This window comes from Pezoporus flaviventris, unplaced genomic scaffold, assembly GCF_033815535.1.
Source record: "Pezoporus flaviventris isolate CSIRO_AGI_PZ_B2104156 unplaced genomic scaffold, CSIRO_AGI_Pfla_v1 ptg000031l, whole genome shotgun sequence".
NCBI classification, from domain to species: Eukaryota; Metazoa; Chordata; class Aves; order Psittaciformes; family Psittacidae; genus Pezoporus; species Pezoporus flaviventris.
Window position 1 is genome coordinate 65,416,528 of NW_026892579.1, and position 16,819 is coordinate 65,433,346.

Consider the following 16,819-nt stretch of genomic DNA (forward strand, 5'->3'; position numbering starts at 1 on the left):
AAATGTGATTTAAAAAATAACAACAGCAAAAAAATAAGGGGAAATAATTGCATTTCTTAGCGTGATTTTGAGTCCTTTCCTTTAAACCCCAGAGCCGTTTCGCCGCGCAGGTATTTTCACATGGGAGGTTAGGAAAACCCAGAGTGTTCTACGTGAAAGAAAACCCCAGAGCCCTGGCAGTGTAACAGGACACGCTCTGCTTTGAGAACCCTGCTAGCAAACAACAGTCCTGCCCGTTCGCAGCGAGCGTTGCGAATCACTTCAGACCGCGCCACTGCTACCGGGTGAAAGAGGCGAGACCGCAGCGTATCCACACCAGCAAACGCCCCATCCAGTCCCAGACTCCCCTTCCCAGTGAGGTCTGGGATGTGCCACGGCCTTTGGGGAGCCCACAGGACCGCTGAGGGTTGTCAGAGGCACGGTACATCATCATCACGTGGTGTGCTGGAGCTTGTCTTGGGCTTGCTTTGGCCACAGAGTTAAACCATAATTGGGCAGTAGGCGAGGGGAGGTTTCAGTGCGATGCTCCCGCAGCCTCTCTGGCTTCCGAGCTGGGCATCAAATCGTGTTGGGAGCGATGCAACTCCGGAGGCTTTGTGGTGGCAGCAAATATACATCCGTGTATATGCACATGTATATATGCAAAGCCATGTGCGCGCACACGCGTATGGCATGAGAATGAGTATATACTAGATCTGCAGGGTGATAGGTACTGCTTTGAGTACTTGTTTAAGAGGAGCCAGGAGCTCAGCTACTGCTGAGCCACATTTTGAATGAGACTTAAAAAAATCCTCCCCAAGAATCCCTCCTATTGCCCATCCCAGCCAGATCCGACGGAAAGCGAGAGCCGAGGTGCAGGGCATGATTAATGAAGCGGGGTCCTGGCAGAAGGGATTTGTAGTCTTCCGAGCTCTGGAGCCATCCTAAATCACCAAATATGGAGGAGCAGCAGCGTGATGTAACGCTGTATTTACGCACGGCGCCGCTCTGCTGAGCAGACAAAACACAGTGTCTGTCAAGCAGGAATGAAGCACGCTCTCCTCCCGTGGTCCCGCAGGGATGGGAAGCTCTGTTGCTCTGGTGGTGCTTGGCACACGAGGCTTGGTCAAATCGCCCTTTGGTGATGTGAAGGGAGAAGGGTTTGATGTCGTGGTGCTGTTAGTTCAGAAGAGGCTGTGGTTTTAACGGACTTCAATGGTTCGGTGAGCAGTGGGTATGGAGAGGTGCGCAGCGGCCTCATCCTGCTCGCTCTTGCACGTGGGGATGGGCTTTGCTCTGCAGGTGATGTGCAGGAAGGTCTGCGGTGCAAACCACGAGTGCTGTTGTGAGCAGAGATGGAGCTGTGTTGTCCAGGCATCTTCCACCCTGAGTTTTCTATGTGGTGGTGCCCAGTGTGCCCATGGATGGGGTGTCCAAGAGTGCAGGTCTTTGGCATCGCCCCTCTTGGAATCGAGCTGATGGGCACTGAGGTCCCCTGGTTGTTCGCGGTGGTGGGACATGTAGTGGGAAGGAACACTAGGAGTTATGTGGGATTGCATTGTCCCTCTCCTTCGTGTTTTCATTTCCCTTCACTTGGATGAGTTGAGCTCACCGAGAAGCATGGTGGTGGCTGGAGTGACCCATTGCCTGTAGCTGGGAGCTGGGGGGTCTGGCAGTAATATTCCCAGTGAGGGTCTGGGATTTGAGCTGTGGAGTTCAGGTTTCTGGAAGGCCCCTGCAGTGAACTTCAGGGGCTTCCAGCTTTGGTCTTTTATACCCGATTTCTGTGCAAGAATGCAAAGTGCAAAAAGATAGATAGGAGTAATTAAAAACCATAAAGGACAGAGGCTGCCTATAGGAAAATACGCAGGACTTGAGGGAACTGATTCTTTCTCATAAGAGACCTGAAAATATGCATTGTAAAAACACCCTCAAATCAGCTGTTAGGCTGAAAGAGGTGCTGTGGGTTAGCCCTGGACACAGAGGTGCTGTGGGTACAGCTGTGTCGTCAGTAAGTTGGTGTGTCTCACTAAAACACCATTAAATACAAGCAGTGCTTAAGGATCAGCTCACCTAAACACAAGGAAGGAGGCAGAAACGCTGTCTGTTTAAACCAGCGGTGGGCTGCTCTTTATCCCCACAGTTTTCCAGAGACTGGGATGAGCCGGAGAGCTTCCATGTGTGTGTGTGTGTGTGTGCGTGTGTGTGTGCAACCTGTGCAGTAGCTGGCAGATCATCGGCGCAGGAACGCGTCCCTGCCTCTTCCATGTGGGTGTCAGCCTGCGTCGCTGTAAAACCTTGAGTGATGCTGATCCAGCGCGAGAGCTGAAATGTCATAAATTGAACTGGAAATTAATAGGAGATGTGGTGTGGGTCCAACGAGGCAGCTTTCATCAATATGTATGTCAAAGCCTCACCACCAGATACCGGCAGCCCGTGATTTGCAGTGAGTGCAGCGGCAGGGCTTGAGTTACCCGCTCTCGTATTTTACAGGAGGGGGAAATATGAAGTGAAGTATCTGGAGATCAGCGCGTGTAAAATTGCTGCTCGCTTATTGAAAGGGCTGGAGAATTATTTATCGTGTGCCCGGTGGCAGGCTTTAGCAGTTTGTTGAACGCAGAAATCCGAGGGAATTAATGAAAGGTTGTGGGGGGTTTGTTTTGGGCGAGGAAGGAGCTGAAATGCTTCTTGGATGCAGTTGGAGGAACACTTTGGAGTGCTGCTGCGTATTCCCCTTCGTAACGCCGAGTGTGCATCCGCGGATGCCGTATTTACTGTACAAAGAGGGGAGGAGGAGGAGGTCATTTTTACTGCTTGAATCCTTTATTCTCCAGCTGCTTGTGGCGTTCAAATAGAATACGTGGGAAAACAGTGTCAGAACACCCTCTGCCTGCGGTAGCCAGGGCAGGGTGGATGTGATTTTGCACTGGATTTCGGGCATTGGTTTGATTATTGCAGTTCTCAGGAGGTAATGTCTCTGAGCTGAATTTGTCTTGGGCTGTTAGCAGTCGCCGTTAGGATTCTGGTGGTTGTAAATTGCGATTCCTTATCATTTGGTTTTGTTGCGGAGACGACAAATTGTTGGTGTCTATTGAAGAGTTAGCGCTGCGTCTGGACAATAAGATGAAAGCTTAAAATAAGGAGGGGGAAAAGAGGAATACGGCAATATTTTGGAGTCAAATCCTGCCTGCTTTCCCCATACAAAGGAGCAGAGAGCACAGGCTGGGTAAAACACTCGCAGGCAGGAGGAACAGTGTGGGTGCTGAGATTGGGAGCCCCGTGTATTTGTAAATAAGGCAGGGAAAGGTTGTGAACCGGCAGCTCGGCTGTTTTGTCGCAGTACAATGTCAGAGCGGCTCTTTCTAAGACAAATTGTAAATAGAAGTGTCACGATGATTGCATGATTGAGCTCTCGAAGTGTCTTGCAATTGTTGGCATTGTCAGAAGACTTTTGAAAGCTTAATTAAAGGCGGTGGCCTGCGCTGCGGTGAAATTCACTTCTCGGGGAGGGGAAAAGTGGGAGAGATGCTGGGGATCCCAAAGTTGCTCCAATGCTGCTCGTGTGGGGACACAGGGAGAAGCCAGTGGAGTCTCTTTGCCTTTTATAAATAGCATTTTTTGGAGGAGCAAGCACGTGACACGAGTACCATCCTCTGTACGAGGTAAAGATTGTGTTAGCTTTCCTATTCCCTGCTGCTGCAGCCAGTCAGTGCGAAAATGCCTCTTTATTGGAAACACAAACACGAGTTCACTCGAAGCACAGAACCAGGGTAGAAAGTTTTCCTCTGCTCTCAGGGAGCATCCAAGCATTGCGGTGCCTTGAATATTCCTGCTTTACTCTGTTCCTTCAACAAATCAGATCTTATGGTTTAGGGGATGAGCAATCTGCTTTGCATTCTTTCTCCTATTATACGGGATGTTTTAATTGTGGAGCTCACCATGGGCAGAAGCATCACTGCATCCCAACTGCTTGTGGTTGTCCCGGCACGCGTTAAACTTCGTATCGATCGCCGAAGGAGCACGTTAGCATCACGTGCTGAAAGCTTTGCTAAGAGACATAAGGCTCTGTGTAGCAAGTCCCCACAGCCGAGGCTGGGTGATGGAAACTGAGGCAGGGAGTAAATTAAGCACCTTCTAATTAGCCCGGTGGGAGAAGTAAAGTCTTCCCTAAACATTCCCATCATCTGGTAATGCCTCTTTTAAAGAGGAGGAGGCCTATTAGCATCACCCTGTCTTGTATATGCAGCCCTCAGCCCACGAGCTCTTTCTTATTGCATCCAAATAATAAAGAGGCTTGTGAGGCAGCGTCGGACAACGGGAGTTCAGCCTCCAGTTGTTTGCCTGCATGCATCCTCATTGTGGGCATTTTTGGGGACAAAATTCCCTTCAAGCTTTCGTCTGTTTTTGCATGCAATAGGACCAGCTTTGTGGAATAAAAGGCATTTAGCATCAGGCTGGACATGGCCTGGCACGTTGCTGCTGGGCTTTTTTTGGCTTCTTTTTTAAGCTGTCACTGGGGATCTCTCGTTACCTTTCTGCTTGTTGGGATTTTGGTTGGGTCGTGATGCTGCTAGGGGTGTTGTGAGTTGAGGGGGGTTTGCCTTCTCAGCCTGAATGCAGCTTCCATCCAGGAGGGCTCTGTTTTATGTCAGCTTTGGGATATTGCACAAGTTCATAAAATACACCGAGATCATATATTTTAGTGCATTAAGACCTATATATATGTATTCCTACTGGTAGCATGGCCCTAAAATTAACCATTGGTTGGTTGTTTTTTCCCCTCCCTGGGATAATGAACATATTTCACCTTACTCTGTACAAATGCAGTACCTCCAGCCTGCCTCATGGTCGCATCCGGCAGAGCAGGTTTGGGCTCTCGATGATTGATCCAGGTACATGGAGTGCTGTGGTTTATTACATACCTTTAAACACAACAGGCACATTAATGTCCCCACAAACCACCCGAGTGGTTGGGATGAGCTGTTTTCCGTATAATGAACTTCCATGAAACACTTTGCTCTTTAGGGCCCCATCCTGTGCTTTGTCCCACTGGACATGGACCGAACAGCACTTGGTGCGCGTCAACGCTTGCAGGAGCTGGACCAGCGACTGCAGATCCTGGTGGATGTTCAGACCAAGCACTGCCATTATTCAAACCCTCCTGTGTTAATGCCAAACCCATTTTGAAGCCCATAGACATCATCCCCATCCTCCTAATCAGGTTTAGTATGCGACGCATCCCGCGCGGGGTTCAGCGAGTTTGTTTCCCAACCTTTATTGGCCAGCTGCATTCGCTCTGCATCTCTAAGAGATTGCAGGGGAGCATCTTCCATGAGGGCTGGTAACTCGGTGGCTGCTCCCCGGCTCATTCTTCATTCGGAGGTGGCATTGCCTCTGGTTGGCAAGGGAAAGGTTTGCGGTGCGGGGTGTGGTGAGGTCAGCCCCGATCCCAGCAGGGAATTTGTGTTCTTCATTTGCCTTTACAATCGGAGCACAGCTACTGTACCTTGGAGCAGCTCTCAGGTGTGAGCTCAGATGGGCGCATGTAAATGTCCTGTCAGATGCAACACAGGAATATTAATGTTTCCTCACCACCACGCTGTAATGAAGCTGTACACAGCCAGCTTAATATGCAGCGGGGCTGGGGAATTGTATAAAACTTCGATAGCCTCGCGTGAGTGACAGCACTGGAAAAAAACACTCAATATGCCACAGTTTGCGTTCTTGTTTGCCTTTGATCTGAAGCAAAATGAAAACATCCACTTCTTTCCCTCCTCCTCACGGATAGGTGTTCTTCCTCTGCAAATCTGGCTCCTAAGTAAGTAAGGGAACAAAACAAAGTATGGGGCATAGCGCAGATTTATTTGAAGCCCATTAGTGCCGGCCTGGTGGAGATGTGATTTTTCCAAGTATTTCCCAAGCGTTTTCCAAGTATTTTCCAAGCAAACATTTATTTTTTATACTCGGGATCATTTGCTCTGCTTTTTACTCTATTTTAGTATCTGGGTCTAAACCAGGGGTCACCACGAACAGGGGCTGGAGCCCCCTTTGCCCCCCATCTGCAGGCACAGCCCATGCTCTGCGCATCCTCTTCCCATTCCATTTGCATCTTCTTCTGTATTCTGCTCTTCCGCTCCTTATCCCAAGGTGTCTGTTTCTCAGCGTGGCTGTGTTGGAGGGTTTTTAATAATGTGCTCATTTAACTGAATCAACAGCTGTCAGGAGCGGTTGTAGTAAATCCACAGAATGCACAAAGAAAAATACATACGTTTCCTGAGACAAACACTTGAAACGAATCGGCTGCCAAACCCAAAGCTGCTCAATTCGGGGTTTGCAGACAGAGCACCAAAGTGCTCCTGCTCCCCGCTCCCCCCAGAGACCTCTTGCCTGAATCCAGCTGGAACTTCTTACCTGCAGAGGTTGCTGTTCCAAAACCCCCACTATTTGCCCCTGTTTGATGGGTACAGAGCTCAGCTCGAGATGTTTTGTGTTTCGCGTTGAATAGCTGAAACACCAAGACTGGAGTAAGGAGCAAAATCCCCATCTCAGCATTGCCATCAAGGAAATAAGGATTGTTATCCCTGTGAAATAGCTGGTGAGGAGAAGCCCTGCTTCAACTCTGCCCTTCCAGGTAGGCGTTGAGGTCTGCATCCGCATGGGAATGAGGGAGATCTGGGAAGCTCCGGTCAGTCAAACCCGAGGACTTTGTGCTTCCATCCTCCCTCTGCTTTGCGTAAGTGCTGAGCAATTGCACCTCCAATTTGATCTTAGCTTCAGATAGAAAAACCTCTGCCTAAATAAACAATGGAATTACAGCTGAACAACAAAGGCCTTGCCTTCAGTGCTGTTTTTGTTGTGGATATTATTATTATTATTGTTATTATTACTATTACTACAACCATTACCCTTTAGAATAAACACGCACGACAGTTCCTCGCTCCTTGGGAAGCGAGGAGTTGTAATTTTGCATTCATTGCTTTTTTGCCTAATTGATTTAGCAGGCAGCCAAATATAAAATGCAGAAATAAAGATGTTCCCTTCGCCCTCCCCTCAAATTCACAGCAATTAATTTGTCACCCGGCGTTACTTTGCTGCAGCATCACAGCTGGGTGTTTTCGGACAGTGCGTGCATCATCTGGGCTTCGTTGCCTTTTAGCCACTGAGTTTATCCTCTATGGAGTGAGGGGATGTGTCGTGCTTGAGCCAGGGCATTGTGAGCGCACGGAGCATTCCCTGCGTGAGGGTGGCCAGGGGCTTTTCCGGCTTTTCCCTGGATTCTCTCTAGTATCAACGCTGATTTTCACGTTTAGGGAACAGTGGTTGTGCAGAGGGAAGCAGTAGTTGGGGAGCCAGGAGAGCCTTGTTCTCTTTGAGGAGGTAAAGCACAGCGGGATGCATTGGGGGAAAAGAGAGTATTACCTCCCGAAAGATTATTTAGAGGCTGTATTATTTTGTAATAAACTATAAACTGTCCTGTGTTAAATTTGTGTTACGTTAGAAAGAAAATCAATAAGGAAAAATTAAATCCTGATAAAGATACTCTTGGATCTTTGAAAACAACTGCTGTCCTTTTAACTAAAACATTTGAGGAGCTTCAAAGAGTACGTATTTCTTCTGATCTTAGGAGCTGTGTGACTGGTAGCGGGGGGAAAAGAAACCTTATTCTACATACAAGTGGATTGCTTAACAAGTCAGCACAGACACGTACTTGTTTGTACCATAGAGATAAAAATTCCTGTATAAAAATAATTCAGTTGCTGACAGCAGGCATTGTGCTGGGGCTGTCTCTTTTGTGTTGGCCGGGGGTCAGGGACCACGGCTCCCACTTTCTGCCTTGGGGAGGCTGTCATGATCGCTCGCTGGGGCCTGGAAATGAGTTAATTGCTTTATTTTAAGGACCACTCCGAGCCCGGTGGTGGGGTTTTAGCATCCGAAGCAGCAAAAGAGGGGGTTGGAGGGGGAGGAAACAGTCTCCTAATGGGGGAGATGGCTTGGAGGTGGTTTGGGAGATGTGGCCTTAGGCAGCTCTGCGGTGGCTCCTAAACTTTTGGTTGCGATCTGAGTTGTGATTTATGCTGTCACATCCCATTCCGGCCTTCCCTGAACTCATGCTGGTGTTGGGGGGGAATGGCTTAAAATGAGGGGCTTGTGGTCGATACAGATGTTGATTACAGATGTAATAAACGTTACAGAAGCAGTAGCACGGCCCCGGGCATGCTCTGTTTTACTTCCCATGAATACAGGTGAGATTAGCCATGGGGCTGGGAAAGGTGGGAACAGAAATCATCTGGGCATTCAAAGTGCTGCCTTTCCCCCCAACCTCTTCCCGATGCTGAGGTTAGGAGATGCCATTGGGATCAGGCTGGGATAGGGCGAGCGGAGCGTTCCCGGCTCTCAGCAGTCCCCAGCAAACTCTTCCCTCTCTGCCGGCATCGGCTTCGCTCCCTGGGAGCAAAGCGACTTTCTCGGAGGCACGCTCCGGTGCGGAGAGCTTTTCATCCCTGCTCTTTAAATGCGCCGAGGCTCCCAAAATTAATGCTGCTGCACTTGGATGGAAATAATGTTTTTATAATACATTTGCTGTTTACACGGGAGATGTGACTTGAGGGGAAAAAGGCTTTTTTGGAGGGTGGCTGGAATCTTGTTAATCTGCTCTCGGAGAGCAGCACACAATACTGCCTATGAGCAAGTCTGTGCTGCTTTTGATAAATTACCATGTTTAGAGATAGGTTTGGCTCTTAAGGGCTTAGTTTTCGGAACAAAGTCCATAACAATGTTTTCTGCCTCTGTTTGTCTCCAGCCCCTTTGGCTTGACTCGGAGCCCTGTGTTTAGTTGAAGCTCCGTCTGGAAGATATAACAATTTTGCATTAAAAAAATAAGGAAATCACAGGAAGAAAAACCCTTTTGCTTTTTTGGATGAATCTTACTGATAATTTGCTAAAGCTCATTTGAATTTTAAGCACTTCTTTAATCTTCAAAGGCTAAATTGCTTTATGAATATGCATGGTGTGGGCAGACTTTAGTTCATTACCTAGTTGTAAATTCTAATGACCATTAGGTCCTTGCAGTAATTGCGAATTGTTTTGCATTTTTGATTGGCCTATTAACATGTGCATTCGGCACACATCAGGCCAGCCTGTCAGGCTGCTGAAGGAGAAAAAAAAGGTGAAAATTGTTTTATAGCACCAAGATTCTTAGATTTTCCATCTTGGAAAATTGATGATGTAAAAAAATTAAAGCGGTGTTTTTTCTTCTCAAGATTGAAAGTTCACCAAGAGATTTGACATATTTAATTTACATGATGACTTTGCACTCCTTCATTAATGCAATTTGCATATGAAGCTGTTGTTAATCACTTTTGATCATGTTTTGTGTATTAGCTGCCTCAGTGGCTCTTCTCCCTCAGATGCTCCAGTAGAAAGCAGCAAAATGATGCATCTTCTTGCCAAGTTTCCTTTAGTGAATTGAGGAATTAGGAGTCTAACCTTGAGTAATTAAATATGTTCTATCAGTTCTCTTTTAATGTTAAGTACACTTGGTTGGAAGTGTAGACGGAAATTGTTCCCATTTGGGGGAGACATTCCTTTAAAAAAAATAATCTATATGTATAAGCTAGGAAAGAATTCCATTATCCAGGGTTGCCTGGGCAGAAGGGAGAGGTGATGGCAGGGCAGGAGACAGCAATGCTTGGACCTTTCTTTGCATGACCGGCCTTGAAGACGCGTGTCCCAGGCCTGATCCTGTGCTGCACATGTGTGCAAAGCTGCTGGTGGTGTTTGTGTTTGGGGAGGGAGCACCCTGCTCATAGGCGCAAGTTGCGTTGTCGGCGCTGCTCCTCTTCCAGTTGCCTCATCGCAAGGAAGGGTCTTTCTCTCCTGCCTGCCCGGGCAAGGCGTTAATTGTCCAACCCTTGTTGTGAGCTGGGAGGGGAAACTGGGAGCAGCCTGGCTGGAAGCATGCCCGGCTCCCATAACCTGCCTGGGCATCCGTGCCTGGCCACCGCCGGAGGCCATCCGCCACCCTTCCTGCATGGATTGGTGTTGCCCTTGGGTTCCCCGTTGGCTGGCCCTCGTGCCGGCGGCACGGCGGCTCTTGTTGCCTTCGCTCCATCCATTCAGTTGTGTGTCTTTGGTAATTGATGCTCAACTTTGGTTTGAGAGTTTATCATGGCGTAAGAAGATGAATCGGGAGGGTGAAACGGATACCCTGATTAAAGGGACTGCTTAATGAAAGAAAATAAACAGAAGAGGGGGAAAAAAATGGCCATTCTGGAAGGAACAGAAGTATAATTTTAACCTCTGAGGAGACCTACTGCTGCCCTTCCATGACTTCCACCCATACCACGCTAAAAGCATGGTTCAGTTCAAAGTTGTTAATATTCAGCTGGGAAACAGTATCCAGAACACAAATAAATTATTAAGTGCATGAACTTTTTCGGCAGTAAGATGAACTGATGGGGTCCATCTGCGAGATCCAGGGGCTTTTTATTTGTGTGTGTCGAACGATTCTGCCCTCTCCGACTTCATAGCCTTTGGTCCCCGGCCAAGTGCATGCATAATTGATTCCACACGCGCTATCATTTTCTTGATGTAATTGCTTGAGTAAGATATGATGAAATCTAATGGATAATTTACTATATGAAAATGACCAAAAAAAGGTAAATGCTTGTGTTTTTGTGCCGTGTGTGGAGAGGAGGGCGTGCGGGTTACCTGCACGGGGAAGGCAAACCCGCTTGTACCATATCCCATGAGCAAAGAATGAGGGTGAATGGCTGGAGTTCGGAGTAAACTCTTTGTAATTAATCAGAGTTTTACAACACAGGTGAAAGGGAAGCACTGGAGTTGGTTGAAAACCTTGTTTATTTTCTCTTGAGCGATGCTGTATTTGCTTTTCTAATTGCCAGAATGTGGACTTGGGGTTGGGGAGGGGGGGGGGGGGAAGTTCTCTGCACAAAGCAAGGGGTGGTATTTTTAGAACTAAATGTGTCCTGGACTGACTGCCCTGTGCTACAGATAGCACTCGCTCGGGTGCCTTGCCTGGCAAAAAGACCTTTTCTATTCGAGCTGCTTAAATAATGCACCAGATTAAACCCAACGCATCGGTTTGGCCGGGTGTATTTTTAGACGGTTCAGAAGTGTATAAATACCGAATCCGCACAAAATTCCATGCGCATCCAGAGGAAAATATTCCGCTTCACAATTCAACGTTACATTGGGTCTTGTAAGAAATGATTTGTTAATCTCATTTCCTTTCTCAGCCCTGGAATACTGTGTATTCCTTTCTGTAATGTTTTTAAATACCCTTTTGAGGTTAACATATAGACACAAAAACATTCTCTCATTTCTTCTTCCCCCACCCCTCTTTCCCGGTACTGTTTCCAATGTACTAAAAAGAGGGGGGGGGAATATATCCAAGGCAAACCCACATAACTGTAGCAAACTGTTTCTGAGCAAGTCATAATAATGAACAACACATGATCTGAAATGTGATCAGCAAACATATACTTATGCCAAGGAATTTTTGCCATTCACATACCAAGGTTCTGTAAATCAGTAAACCGCGGCGGAGGAGCCCCCGGCACGGCGAGGGGAGAAGCAGGAGCAGGATGGGCTGCTCCAGCACAACTGTCGTGTTCACAGAGCAGGGAATGGGAGCAACTTTGCTCTCTTCCACCTTCCTCCTCTTCCCTTTGGGTCCTCGCGCCGAGATATAAACCCAGCATTTAGAGACCTTTAGAGAAGGGAAAGTGTCTTCAAAAGCAGACAAATAAGTAGCAAAGGAATGAAATTTCACTGCAATGTGTTTTTATGGGATTTTGGTGTGTTGTGTTTTTTTTTTTTTCCCTCCCCCCACTATCTTACACAGAACCAAAATGTAAATTACTTTCTGGTCCTAATTGGATTTAATTATTTCTTTAGGAGGGGATGGGTGGGAGGGGGTGGGAATGGCACACAGCTGTCCTAACAAAACAAAGGAGCCAGAAAAACCTCACTTTCCCCCATGTTGGTTAATAAACTGCGTGCAGAGAGGATCTCAGTGCTGGCAGTGAGCAAATGGAGCGCTGTGTAGACCCGGGGAAAGAAGGGGTAAGAGCTGTCTGCAGCCCGGAGCATTAGGATGTGCACCTTAAACGGTGATTTGTGGTTCCTTGTTAATCTCTGTAATGCCCTGGTTTTTAGAGCACTCAGCCTGGCCTTTCCCTTGACCTAAATGGCTTGGTCCCATGGCGAGACCCAACCTCAATACTGGGCTGTGAATCCCACATTGAGGAGGGCATCAGTGTCCCTGCCATGAAGGACAGGGAGTGGATTTAGATCCCCAGCACTCATGGGGTGTTCCCTGTGCCATTGGGGTGTCCAGGCTGTGCCCCCACACTGGGGTCTTGGGTGATGCAGTGAGATTGGGGTGAGGTGGTGCTGGTGGCACATTGCACCCGCAATCTCACAAGCTTTAATGAATGTGACCACTCACATGATTTATAGTGCGATTCATTATTGGTATTGGAGGGACTGTATTCTTATTTTGTCATTTGCTGTTAAAATTAATACACTCCATGCTGGCTATAAAAGTGTATTTGCATTTAATTGCAAGTCAGAATGAATTAGTGGATGTGATTTAAACCCCAACTCCCTCCTTAAGAAGAAGACGAAGTCTTCAGTGGGGAAGGGAAAACCAGGCTCTGTGCTGGGTTTCTTTGGTGGACGTGGGGATGGAGACAGGAGTCGGGGAGAGGAGGAGGGGGCAGGCGGGGGCTCGGCTCTTTTTTAATCCTTGAGGTTGCTTTCAGCATGAAATGCCTTTGCCAGGAGGGGCTTAGGCAAAGTGGTCAAGCACATCTGCTCCTGGGAAGGTAGGGAAGAAAAGAGGTTACCAGTAATAGGGCAGCAGCACAAAGAGAAAATTGTACACTGGAAGCATTAGTCTCCTCCGCCGTGGTGTGGCCAGACTGGTTTAGCAGACAGGATGATAGATTGCTTTGTCAAGGGTCTCAGGGTGTGCCCTGAACTTGGAGCACTTTGTTTATCTTGAATAGAAAGGGAAAAGCACAGACATAATCGATGTCTAGTTTTTTTTTTTTTTGTAGGAGGGAGGAAGAGGTAGAGGAGGGAGCAGAGAGAAAGGGAAGGGGGGTGACGATGGGGGGAGGCCCTGGCTGTGGCTCTCCATTAACAGATGAACTTGGCTGAAGTCCAGAGTTTGATGAGAGTGTCACAGCCCCGGAGCCCGCCAGCCTTTTCAATCATTTCCCTCTCCTTTTTAATACCTGCTGACTGTACATCAAATGCTCCCAGGTCTTTTGGCTAAAGGCAAGAAACGGGGAGGGGGTTGTGGCGGGGAGAAAGACACGGCTCCGTTTTCTCCCTCTGAACCAGTTGAGACCAGTCCCTTGGCCACGCACGCAGGTTCTATCATCTTTCCTGGCTCGCTGTTGGGAAAAAGGAGTTGTCGCCGTGCCAGTAACCTGAGGGCCCAGGACAGAAAAAAAGAGAGGGGGGGGTTGGTTGGTGTTCTGGGAGGCAAATTAAACCCTGAGAGTGTGTGATGGGAGAGCAGGAGGGGAGTGCGGGTGTTCCGAGCTAGCAGGAGTTAAATCCGGGGGTACAAAGCAATGCGGGGAGGGCAAACGCGAGCTTGGGAACCACAGCACCTTCCCCATGGTGGCTCCTACCTATTGAAGTAACTTTAGGAGACAAAAGTCAGATTGGTGCCCTAATGCAGAGCTGTGTTTGGGGCGAAGGTGGCCGCACTTCAGCCTTTACACGGCCGTCACAATGCGTGGCATCGAGGTGCTTCCTTGCAACATCAAGGTGGCAAGACTAAAGGCAAATCTGAGCTCTTGACTGGGTTATTCTGGCTTATTCTTCACGTTACTTGCTTTGCAAGAGGTGGATTTGGCAGGCGTGTAGGAAAGGGGCTGGGGCAGACGCTACCTAGAGTGGGAGCTTCCCAAGGGAACATGGCTGGGGTGTAGGTGGCCCCAGCCACACTCTGGATCCAGAGTTGTTTTGGGGTTTTATCCAGTTCCTGATTGTGCTGTTTCTGACAGTTGTGCAGCTACTTACCAGTCTTGGCAGGAGGCTGAGCCTGTAACATCCTGACATCTTTGCTTTTTAACAGGCCAGTCTCATCGTGCTGGAACAAACAGCAGCTTAACTGCGTTTCACTCGAGCTGATTTGAATAACGTGCGCTCTGGTCAAACAAGAAACTCCTCAAAGGAAGATCTCGGCTCCTTGTTTTCCATCCTGCTGGCACCACGTGGGTTTCTAAAGGCACAGAAAGGGCACAGTTGGGAAAACACAGGCTTTTCCTGCTGCAAAGGGTGGCATTATCAGAGGCGCAGAGGGTAGGGAGGAGCAGGTCACCTGCCCATCCTGTGCCTTCCCTTGGGTTCCCAGCATCATGCCTTGCAGGGAATTAGGTGGTTTGCTTGATGCGTGTGGCTCTGTCTTATTGTTATCCCTGCTGGAAAGGGGATAACTTTTGCTGGTGAAACCTTTGCCTGGCCACCTTGCTCCGTGTGGGGCATCAGGGTTGTGAGCCCTTGTTTTTAAGGGGGCTCCTCCTGTTCCCTCATGTTTTTGTTTCCTCCCCTTCCCATTTTTACCAGGAGCTGATGATGTGCAGCACAGCTCTGCTCTGTGGGAGAACAGCACAAAGGCTGGGAAGAGGCTGTGGGATATGGATGTGTTGGGTGCCAGGGCTCTGGGTCTGGAAGTCTCCTTCCTCAAGCTGGTTCTTCCCTTGCACCACTTGCATTATGTGTCAAACCATAACCGGTATCATAGAATCATGGAATAGTTTGGGTTGTAAGGAGCCTTCAGTGGTTTGATTTGGATCTTCAGTGGTTTGATTGGGATCTTCAATGCTGTGATTGGGATCTTTAATGGTTTGATTGGGATCTTCAGTGCTGTGATTGGGACCTGCAGTGGTTTGACTGGGATCTTCAATGCTGTGATTGGGATCTTCAGTGGTTTGATTGGGATCTTCAGTGCTGTGATTGGGACCTGCAATGGTTTGACTGGGACCTTCCCAGTGACTTGGCACCCTGTATCTTTTCCCAGGCAGTTGCCTACGCACGTGCGCAGCTCCCCTGTGTAATGCCTGCACAGGATTAATCCCTGTTACCTGCTGATCGAGGTGTTTACCTCTACAGCATCCATTGTGTGAGTGCCTCGGAGATGTTAATGAGTACACCCTCGCAGTACCAGGGTGAGGTAGGGAACTACTGTTTTAGAGCACAGCACTGGTTGGGTGAGCAGAGTGGAGATGGGAGCCTGGTGCCATCCCTGCCGCGCTGCCCTTCCTCTGTGCTGGTGAATGGGGAAAAGCTGGGAAGGGAAGCAAAGGGCATGGTTGCATCTCCAGACCTTTTTCTCTGTGCGGGGTCCACCTCACTTCTTTGGCTCCTTCACCTCGCCCTGTGGAAGCACTCGGTTTGGGGACATGTGCTTGGCTTTGGGGGACATTCACCCTGGATGCCTTCAGGGAGGTAACAGGCTCCCCCATTTGGGTAAATAGTGTTGGTGATGGAGGTAGGTTGTATGTCCAAGAGACAAGGCGGGTGACCTTTAGGTCAAGTACCTGTGTCTGGAGAGCCCGTGATAAATATTGTACAGTGGGAACAATAGGGCTGTAATGGAGCTGCCACCAAAAAGGCAGCAGGCAAGAAGGCTGCCGGGGGAGCGGTGGAGTATTTCTACTTCAACCTGATTGAAACGTCAACTGAAAATCAATGCTGTTGACTAGTGATAATTCACTGTTCTCTTGGTGCTAAGGAGCCGGGCGCGTAGGGATGCGCTCCGGGATGCGCGGTCCGGGTGCGGCGCCGAGTCGGATGTGTTATAGGTCAGCCCTTTATTTGTTTCATCACGACTTTTACACAGTTGTAGTGTAATTTATGGCTGCTTTCACGTTGTCAAACATTTTCATTGCGGCTTCTTCTTCACACACTCCTGACACAAACACGGCTGCTTTAAAGACACTGTATTGTTTCCTAATCTGAGAGGAGGACTATAAAACATCAAATTACACTATCTTCAGGCTAATCTAAATGCACTACAGATTGAAATCAGAGCTCATTTGTCCCTGATGCAAATTATTAAGTTCTAATTATAAATATCCATTTAATTACCCCATACATTTTTATTCTGCAGACCTTCTCAGCAATTCTGTCCGAGATACAGTAGATGTATAGGAGAAAATCTGCAGTAATTAATGTGCATTTCCTAAATAATAAAGAACAAACACGAGCCACTTTGTTCATGGATGACATATCCTCAGCGCACACATTTTTAGCTACCCGTGTCGTGGCGTCAGACTCTGAATGCTAATTCAAAAACAAATGGGAAAGACAAAAAGGAAAAGTTTGGGGGGTTCATTGCCCTCCCCTGGGTGTGGGGAGAGCTGGGTCCTTCAACACCTTGTGCTTTCCCTATGCGAGGGATAAAAGTGGCTTGGGGGAGCATGGCGTTGAGTTCCCTCTCCCTGTTTTGGGGAGGTGCTGGTCCTGAAGCCTCCTTGTACTGGAAGCCCCCCCCAGTCAGATGCATCTTGCAGTAAATCTGCAACTTTCTGCTTTAACTTTTTGGTTTCATGCCCAACAACAGGTCGCAAAAGCCCCTCTTGAGCAGCAGTAGGATGCTTGTGGTCCTCTCCCTGCTTCTGTGCTCACGCCAAACCCAAGGGCAGGGGTAGACATGAAGGAAAGCATCTGCTGGGGCAGATCCTACTCGGAGTAACCCCAGGCATAAATCTCTGGCAGCTTCCCTGCGGCCAGGGGAGTCACTTGGTAGGCACAGCAGCGTAAAGGAGCCTGGGATCAACCCGTTATGGTTATT

General features: G+C 48.3%; 2 protein-coding genes across 6 annotated transcripts in view; one reads left to right on the forward strand and one right to left on the reverse strand.

Annotated features, from left to right (window-relative positions):
• Positions 1-16,819, reverse strand: part of PAPOLG (poly(A) polymerase gamma) — a 141,221-nt gene that overhangs the window by 101,095 nt on the left and 23,307 nt on the right. The gene's annotated exons all lie outside the window — the stretch shown is intronic.
• Positions 1-16,819, forward strand: part of BCL11A (BCL11 transcription factor A) — a 73,876-nt gene that overhangs the window by 7,326 nt on the left and 49,731 nt on the right. The window lies entirely within an intron of this gene.